Source organism: Mustelus asterias, unplaced genomic scaffold (genome assembly GCF_964213995.1).
Source record: "Mustelus asterias unplaced genomic scaffold, sMusAst1.hap1.1 HAP1_SCAFFOLD_211, whole genome shotgun sequence".
In the NCBI taxonomy this organism is placed as follows: domain Eukaryota; kingdom Metazoa; phylum Chordata; class Chondrichthyes; order Carcharhiniformes; family Triakidae; genus Mustelus; species Mustelus asterias.
In genome coordinates this window covers 189,062-199,095 of record NW_027590198.1, presented here as the reverse complement: position 1 = coordinate 199,095, position 10,034 = coordinate 189,062, and positions in this window count along the sequence as shown.

Here is a 10,034-nt window from a genome sequence, read left to right as displayed (position 1 = left end):
CCAAGTCATTTACATCAATTGTAAAAAGTTCATTCCCCAACATTGAAGTCTGTGGCACACCATTCGTCACATCCTGTACCTTGAGAAAGACTCACTTATGCTAAATCAGTGTTTCTGGTTTAATAGCCAATCTTGCATCCATGCCAGTATGTAACCCCTTACATCATGAGCTATTAATTTATGCAATAATCATCGACGTCACCCCTCATCCAATGCCTTTGGGAAATCTAAGTACAGTTTACGCCTTCAACGACAGAATATGTGACTCCTTCAACAAACTTTAATAAATGTGTTAAGCATGATGTCCTTTTCACAAAACCATGTTGACCCTGCTGGATTGCCTTGAATTGTGCCCTGCTATAACGTCTTCAATAATCTCTGCTAGCATTTTCCCCGTGACGCATGTAATACTTGCTGCCCCACGGTTTCCCGCCTTCTGTCCACCTTCCAATTTGAATTAATATATTACATCTGCGATCATCCAATCCAACAGAAACTTCCCCGAAACTCGAGAATTTTAGATATTGAAACGAATCAACAATCTGACCAGGCATTTCTTTCAGAACCTGACGGTGAAAGCCATTCAGACCCCGGAATTTGTCAGCCAGCAGACGCAACAATTTGCTCCATACCATTTCCTGCTTACACTGATTTTCCCGAATTCGTCCCTCCTTTCCATTTTCTTATTTACAGCTATTTATGGGATGTTACTTGTGTCCACGATATTGAAGCCCAATGTAAATACCTGTTTAATTAATGCGCCATAGCCCAGCTTTCCATTACCAATTCCCCAGGTGCTCTTTTTAATGGACCAACGCTCACGGTGTTCTATCCTTAGTTAAACTCGATATAAATTCTTACGTTTTGTACTGATATTAATAGCTAGCTGTCGCTCGCACTCCAGTGTTTCCTTACTTTTCTATAATTCTGCCACTATTTTAAGTGCTTTATGTTCTTTCTGATCTCCTGATGTGCTACTTGTCTTTGCACAAATTTGATTTTTCCTTTCACTTAATGATGTCTTTAACTTTTTGAAATAACCATTGATGATAGACCTCCATTGCAATTTTTCGTTCTGATTGGAATGTATTATTTTGTGTTCTGAAATATCTACACAAATGTCTGCCATTGAACCTCTATTGATCTATCGTTTAAGGACATTTTACAGCTCACTCTGCGCTTTCATGCCCTCATAATTACCCTTATTTAAGTTTAAAATAATAGTCTTGGATGCATTCTTCTCTAAGCAAACGTATTATTATCGCTGCTTCTAAGAAGTGCTTTCATCAAAAGATTATCAATTGACACTATCTCATTGCACCATTCCAGGTCTAATATAGCCTGCTTACAGTTGGCTGCAGAACGCCTTATTCGATGAAACTATCCAGAAAAATATCTATTATTTCCTCGTCAATGGTACTTTTGCCCAGCTAATTTTTCCAAACTATATGTAGATTGAAATGCTCCATGATTATTGCTGTACCAATCTGACAAGCGCCCATTATCTCTTCTTTCTTAATCTGCCCTACATACAGTTGCATTTAGGGGGCCACGCCCACAAATGACTTATTGCCTTTATCATTTTTTACCTCGACCAAACTGCTTCCATATCATGTTTTCCTGATCTTAGATCATTCCTCTCTAAAGTGCGAATGTCATCATTATTTATCAGAGACATAAAACATGGAGAAGGAAAACATTGTAGCAGTCGGGAGACATTTGGAGCACAACGGACATCGAGGTCAGTCCTTTCTTGAGTTTGACTCAATGATCGCAGTCACTACATTGTGAGATCTGGAATAAAAACCGAAAATGCTGGATAAGCTCAGCACGTCCGGCAGTTTCTGTGACGAGAGAAAGAGTTAACCTGTCAGATATAAATGATCTTTCGCCAGAACAAAATAAATTATATTGTCAGAAAGGAAGCGGAGGAGGCGGGGCAGAATAGAAAAAAACATGGATAGTTCGGCACAGCGTAAATGTGGGCAAATTTATCCTGGACGTAAGACAAAGGGGAATCCTAATATTGCCATGGAGAGATAAAGAATGTTAATGGTGGCAAAAGGTAAGATAAATAATGATGGAACTTACGAAACAGTGGCAGGGGGCTAAGTTGGGGGAAGGATTTGCTTGTATTGGTGCAGGCCAAGGGAGCGGAAAATCAACAAACAACAATCCAAAAATATTGGGGGTGGGTGTTAAAATTAAGGGTGGAAGTTTACGAACCATAGTTCTTTAATTCAATGTTGAATCCAGGCGGCTGCAGTGTTCTGAAACGGAAGATAAAGTGTTGCTATTCCAATGTGCATTGGACATCAGTAACGCACTGCAGCAGGTCTAGGAAGGTCATGTGAGCATGAGGTCAATTATCTGACATGGCCATTTCTCCGTTTATATGATACTAGGTCCTTGCTCAATCATCAGAACGATCATTTGTTGCTGAAGAGCTCGATGCCAATTAATTTCCACGACTGCATTTGTACTTCACTCGACCTTGTCTCTGATATGACTGTAAGAGGACAATATGTCTTTATATATTCCATCATACTCCATCACACCTTGGTGCTGCTCGCACTTCGTGAGGTTTTCTCTCGTTTACTATTATACTAAAAATGTTAATTTCTATATTATGTCAACAGTGTCTCCATTTTCACTGCACTTGGTGCTAATACTTCTAAACTATGTATCGGTAATTACTTGCCCTGACGATAAATTCATTTATATACAGCAGGCCATGTTTCAATTGTTCCTTTACTAGAAATCCTAAATTCATGGTCGGCTATTTGAAAGCCCTTTCAACGTGTGTGGTTTATCGGAACAACTAAAGTGGTGTGGTGTTTCCACAGAGCACAGTATTTGCATGCGATGGTCTCCACCTCATGCATCCTCCCATGTTAGCGAATAGTTGCTTCAAATTGTTCCATTTTAAATCTGTTTAAATTTTTGTATAACTATAGAGCACTAAACACCAGAAAGCTAACAAAGAAGCCAAACACGTCAACTGATCCGCCAATTATAAGCACATTATAGTTTATATAAATCACTGTTTGTGATTTATATAAATGATCTGGAAGAAGGAGTAACTGGGGTGATCAGTAAGTTTGCGGACGACACAAAACTGGCAGGACTTGCAGATAGTGAGGAACGTTGTCAGAGGCGACAGAAGGATATAGATAGGCTGGAAATTTGGGCAAAGAAATGGCAGATGGAGTTCAATCCTGATTAATGCGAAGTGATGCATTTTGGTGGGAATCATGTAGGGAGGAGCTACACGACAAATGGAAGAACCATAAAGGGTGTAGAGACGCAGAGGGACCTGGGTGTGCAAGTCCACAGATCTTTGAAGGTGACGTCACAGGTGGAGAAGGTGGTGAAGAAGGCATATGGGATGCTTGCCTTTATAGGACGGGGCATAGAGTATAAAAGTTGGGGTCTGATGTTGCAGATGTATAGAACGTTGGTTCGGCCGCATTTGGAATACTGCGTCCAGTTCTGGTCGCCACACTACCAGAAGGACGTGGAGGCTTTGGAGAGAGTACAGAGGAGGTTTACCAGGATGTTGCCTGGTATGGAGGGGCTTGGTTATGAGGAGAGATTGGGGAAACTGGGGTTGTTCTCCTTGGAAAGACGGAGGATGAGGGGAGACTTAATAGGGGTGTATAAAATTATGAAAGGCATAGATAGGGTGAACGGTGGGAAGCTTTTCCCCGGGTCGGTGGTGACGTTCACGAGGGGTCAGAGGTTCAAGGTGAAGGGGGGGAGGTTTAACACAGATATCAGAAGGACATATTTTACACAGAGGGTCGTGGGGGCCTGGAATGTGTTGCCGGGCAAGGTGGTGGAGGCGGACACACTGGGAACGTTTAAGACTTATCTCGACAGCTATATGAACGGAGTGGGAATGGAGGGATACAAAAGAGTGGTCTAGTTTGGAACAGGGAGCGGCGCGGGCTAATTGTTCCTTGTTTCTCGTTTCAAGGCTTCATTCTATGATCATCTTGCTGGTGCCAGTACAGAGCGAGACTGCGGATAGTTGGGAACCTGTCTCGGGGGCAGGGAATTCAGATGGTGTTCGTAAAGCAGAAGTGGAAATGAATAGGGTTGGGAAGCATTTTCTGATCAGGGCCAGTGTGATCTCCTGGACTCGTTTCGATCGCCTCAGGGGGTCGGAGAGGAATTTCCCAGATTTTTTTTTCCCCATATTGGCCCTGGGGTTTTCACTCTGTGTTTTCGCCTCTCCCTGGAGATCACATGGTCTGGAATGGGGGGGTGGGGGTGAGTTAATAGGTTGTGATGAACAAAGCATCGTAGCTGTGAGGGACAGCTCGGTGGATAGGATATTAGGATGTAGATAGGCTGGAAAATTGGGCGGGGATCCTGGATTCAGGATTCAATCCTGGACCGGGGAGCGGCGCGGCCATGGAGGGCCGAAGGTCCTGTTCCTGTGCTGTATTGTTCTTTGTTCTTTGTTATTATGGTAGGATCGGAAGAGATGCTTTTTCATCAGAGATGGGACCTCAGCTCAGTATATAAAACGGGGTTCTGATTGATGGAGATGCCAGGACGGTGTGGGCCGAGGAGGGACTGCAGATTCTGCAGACAGCAATTCACCCACATCGGCAATGGGTTCATTTGTTAATAATGTAACAAATGAAAGGCATGAAATCATCGTTTAATCTGTTTGTTCTCCGACCTATTAATGAAGTGGATGTTGTAATTTAACTGTTCTTCAGGAGACTCTCACCTGGTATAAAGGAGAGTGTATTTTGCTCTTGCGCAGATAGCATGTGCAACTTGCAGAATTCAATTAGTTTCTGAAAGGCGACGCATGGGCCAGAGAATTGACCACTTTATGCTGTTTATTATCCTATACTCGCTGCTATTAGTGTCCCAGGTAAGAGATGAATCTCGCCGAAATTACTCATTTTTCTTGTGGTGAAAAAGTCTCATTTGTTTAGTGAATAAGAGTGCATTACTTCCATTTGCATTATGAAATATGACAATACGCAATTCAGTATATTGCACTTCACGTTTATTGAAAAATTGTTTACCAGAATGCAGGAATATAAATTGTAATGGTCACATTGTACACACGCTGTGTGGGTGAACCGTTCAACTGAACGAGAGAAATGTATAGAACTCAAGAGTGCTAAATGTTTGATCAAAGAAGTACGTTATCTCAATAAATCTCAGATAAAGTAAGAGAGAGAAAAACTTATACGTTGAAGATGCGAATTCCAGAGAATAGGGCCCGGGCAGCTAAAATGATAACTGCAATGATGCATCGTTAATATCTGGAATTAACAGGAGGGCAAATTTAGATGTACGTTACCATTTCAGGTAGTTGTAGGGGTGCTGAATATTACAAGGATAGGGGGTGGGGAGGCTGACGAGGCTAACGAGGTAGTGGATCATTATGGAGGGAGTACTGAAATTGAAGTGTAACTAGACAATGGTTCATAATAGCTCAGCAAGCACAGTGCTGCTGGGTGAACGGGGTGTGGCGTCAGTAAGAGCATTGGAAACAAATGTTTTGGGTCAGTTGCAGTTCACTGAGAATGCAGGGATGGGCCGCCCAAAACCTATTCCGATGGTCATGGGTCTAGATATGTTGCCATGTAAAGTCAGAAACATAAAGCCATTTACAACATCAATCTCATCCAGCAGCATTCAGAATTAACATATGGTATATGAGGAGTAACGGAAGAAAAGTTATCTACAAACCAGTATTGCACATTACATGGCAGATGGGAACAAAGCAGATCCCATAGGATTTCCATGATTTCAGGTGGATGGTGTCAGAGAGAACAGAACAGGGAGAGGGGGTCCCTAGGGTGATGCTCAGTGAATTCTGGGAATTAATATCAGGGGCAATGGATCTGATCAGGGAGAAATGCATACGAGAAACAGAAGGCACTGGGAGACGTTTAATGGCTACAACCAGACAGTCAGTGTGTTTTCTGGGCAGTGGAGTCTTTTTTTATGTCATGGAGCAGTAAGAGAAAAAATCTGTCTTGGTGTGTTTTAACCAATTGTGAAGCTGAAACATCTGTATCAGAAGGCCCCAGCCTCGGAAAATAAGTAGTTATTTTTTTCAAATGGGCCCCAGCTTTTTGAAACTTCTGCGTTTTTTTTCTCTCTGGTCAATCCCAAAGATCCCAATCTAGTCATAATTTGAAAATTTGTATTCGATGATGTGGTTATCTTAAATACGACTGAAGGGGAAAATTATTCATCAATTTACAAGGTTTTTGACAGAATACATAAGACACTACAAACAAAGAGTTAAATGATTGTTGAAACAAGGATAATATGGGAATGAAACAAATACTTTACAAATATGTGGATGCAATAAGAGAATTAAATAAATAACTATGATTATAAAACATATATGCTCATATTTTAAATGTAATTTATGTATTGAATGAATTATTGTTCATTTCAACCAAAAGCACGTCACTGTAAGGTATGATGACAAATCGAAGAGTTGAGAGCCAATGGCCTGGGAACCTTAGTAGTTGCAGAATTAATATGAGGGCTATAGATAGGCCTAGAGGTGGGGATGTGATCGGCGCAACTTGTGGGCCGAAGGGCCTGTTTGTGCTGTGGCTTTCTATGTTCTATGTTCTATGTTCTATGTTCTAATATCTAAAAGTTTCTGGCGAGGGAACGCATTTTGCAACTTTATGAATGGGGACATTCAATGTTTAGACATAGAATAGACCGTACTGGGACTCAGGATCACGTGTCTATCCAGTTTTGGAAATGAGCCGGTGGGAATGTTCATTTTGACCTCCTCACACAGAGATACCTGCCTCGTGAGTTTTATATTGTCTGTAGTTAACGACAGTATTGGTCATCTCAAATTATCCCACAACATTAGTCATAATTTGGAAATTTGCAATCAATGATGTGCTTATGTGAAATACACCTCATTCTCTTGGTTTCACCCCATGGTTTGCACATCTGTTCTGTTTGTGTTCTCTATCTAGCTTGTGGTTTGCCTGCCTGGGAAGTATTTCATCGGACGATATATAGAGAGATACACTCTGTTAACCCACGCTGCAGCGACACTGATAGTGTTTTTAAGGGACAGTGTATAGGAAACTATCTTCTGCCACACACTGTCCTGCATCGGCCTCGAATGAATGAGCGTTTTGCTGTTTAGAATTACCTGAAACTCGTCAGTGACAGACCAGTTTATGCTTGAAATCACCGCGGTTCTCCTCATTATTCATTCATTCTGTATCTGGATTTTATCATAAAAAGGCAGCGATGAAGGTGTATTTACACGGATGGGCCACTGGGTGGCGCAGTGACTCTTTCACGAAAGGGCATTGAGTTCAACCACATCCCACACATGACTGGGGAAAATCCCGATCTGGGAAAGAGGGGAAACCGTGTAATAGGGAAAATGGGGCGGAGTTGACGTGTTTTGGAGAACGGAATTAAGCCAAGCCAGAGATGGTTAAAATTTCATTCAATATTTATTTTAAAAATTCAGAGAATATTTTACAGCAACATTATTCTTTTAAAGTTAGAAAAGTGAACATAACGATCGAGCTTCACATTGAGAACAGAACAGATGCACAAGGAATCCGTCAGTATCTGTACATCTGTTACATACACCAGAAAGAGAAAACAGGACCTTAATAGAAAGAGGAATTATCAAATGTGAATAAGGAGCGAGAAAAGTTTCTTATTTATACATGATCTTTAAACTACGGGGAAACTATTAACCACAATTACATTATAACAAAAAATGCCTCGTACATTTCACACTGAAAACTGAATTAACGTCTATGATTGCCTCAGTTACGGATTCAGAATGATAAACTGAGAGAATTTTACTGATAGAGTCACCGAGAGCAGATATTGTATTTGATCCATACAGAGATCTTGATAATCAGCTGAGGGAAATCTGCAGCTTCCAAAATTCAACCCATCATTTGATCTGTAAAAGAAAGATACAATAATGAAGCAGATGTTGATGATGCGGGACATTAATGTTAGAGTTTTTAATCAGCGAAACATTGAGAATTTTTTCAAATCCATTCTGCCAGTTTGGAATGTGAGTGAATTGAATCATCTCACCTTCACCAGAGTGACCGCAGTGCTGTAGAAAATGCTCAGGAAGAACAGCACGATGAATGTAGAAGCGGTTGTCCAGATGTTGCTGTTATCATCCTCATTGTCGTCAATCCAGACGCGGTCGATGGAGTCTAGGGGACGGAGACCAGGAAGTGAAATTAGATTACTTTATTTATCCAGGTGATCTTATTGTTATTTTTATGTTCCCCGTTCTCCTTTTTAAGCTGTTCATTTAATCTCGAATTTAATTTTCAATGTATATCTACTGTTAAATTCAGGACACTCAGTAACCGATCTCCGTAACTATTTTCACACCTGATCTTTATTGACATTCCTTGGACAGTCCATGTCAGAAAACACTGAAGATGTTTAATTGAGTATCAGTTTATTTTTGAACTATTTGCCACTATCCCTTATTGAACAATGTTATGACTGATATCGTTCACTGATCAATGATTGTTTTCACAGATGGTTACTGATTTATAAACTAAATGTTGTTGTTTAAGAGTTGGGATGTAATTTCCGATCTGTGCTTCTTTATGGTGGAAATAGATCATGAGCTTAATTCAGCTTCTCAACGTGTTTGTCTGTTCATTGTACATTTGGATAGTTAATCTGTGGATATGTGCATTAAAAAATCACCTTTAAATTTTACATTCATCATTTGCCTACCATTTGTATTTAAGATCATGCGTTTGTGTGCGTGTGCATGAGCATCTCCTGGTCTGCATTATTCTTGGCTCTGAGTTAATATGTGTGCAACAGTGTTAAGGTACTTGTTCATTTGCCTATGGTTGTTGATTTGTGAAGTTGTCTGCATCTGTGTGTATATTTTATTCTTCTGTCATTGTGTATGTATGACTCTATTATTGTGTGAAGTCTATGAATATGTATTAATGCCATTCTTAATGGGCGCACGTGTGTTTATGCCTATTGCTATGTGTTAATTTCTGTGACTCTAGTAATGTTTGTTTCCCTTTCTGTGTGCGTCTGTCTCTCCGTGTGTTTCTGTGTGCATGTCTGTTAACAGGTCAGTACATGTATATACGTGTTGATAGTTCTTTATAACGGTGTGTTGATGTATGTTCGTGTTTCGATGTGTAGTAATGTGTGCTATGGTGTTCTGTTCTGTATGAGCATGTTAATGTTTGCGTCCACATGTTTGCGTGTAAATGTTTTGCAGTCTGTTCATCTATATGCAGTCTGCTAATTTGTTTATATATATTTCCATGTATGTTTGTTAATGTGTATAACATTGTGCGTCTTTATATCTATATTCCTGTCAGCGTGAATGTGTGCTAATATATGTATTTATTTGAGATGATGTATGTGCTTGTGTATTTATGTGGGTCTGCATGCGTGTGTATCTGTCTGTATTGTGTCTCTGCATGTATGTGTTTGTATTTGGGTCTGTGTACCTACTCAAGTATGTGAATGTGTATGTACTTGTGTGTTTTATGTGTATATGTGTGCGTTTGTACATATTTGATTATCTACGTATGTTGTTGTTTTAGTGACTGTCCAAGCGCGAGTCTATGTATCCGTGTGTGTCTGTGTGTGTGTGTGTGAGAGAGAGAGAGAGAGAGAGAGAGGGAATATGTGTGTGTGCCTATGTATATTTGTGTACGGATGTATTTATGTATGGGTGTATTTTTGTGTGGGTGTATTTGTGTCTGTGTGTATTTGTGTGTGTATTTTTGTTTGTGCCTGCGTTGTCCATGAGTGCATTTGTGTGCGCATTCTTGTTTCTCTGCATGTGTGTACGTTTGTGCAAGTATTGCATGTACCTATGGTGTGTGAAAGTGTATCTGTGTGTATGCATGCATCTGTGTGTTCTGTGCATGTGTATGTGCTGTGTATGTGTGCTTCTATGTCTGTATTTGAATGCGCCTGTCCGTATTTCTGTATATGTGCATGCATTTGTGTGTGTGTATTTACATGTG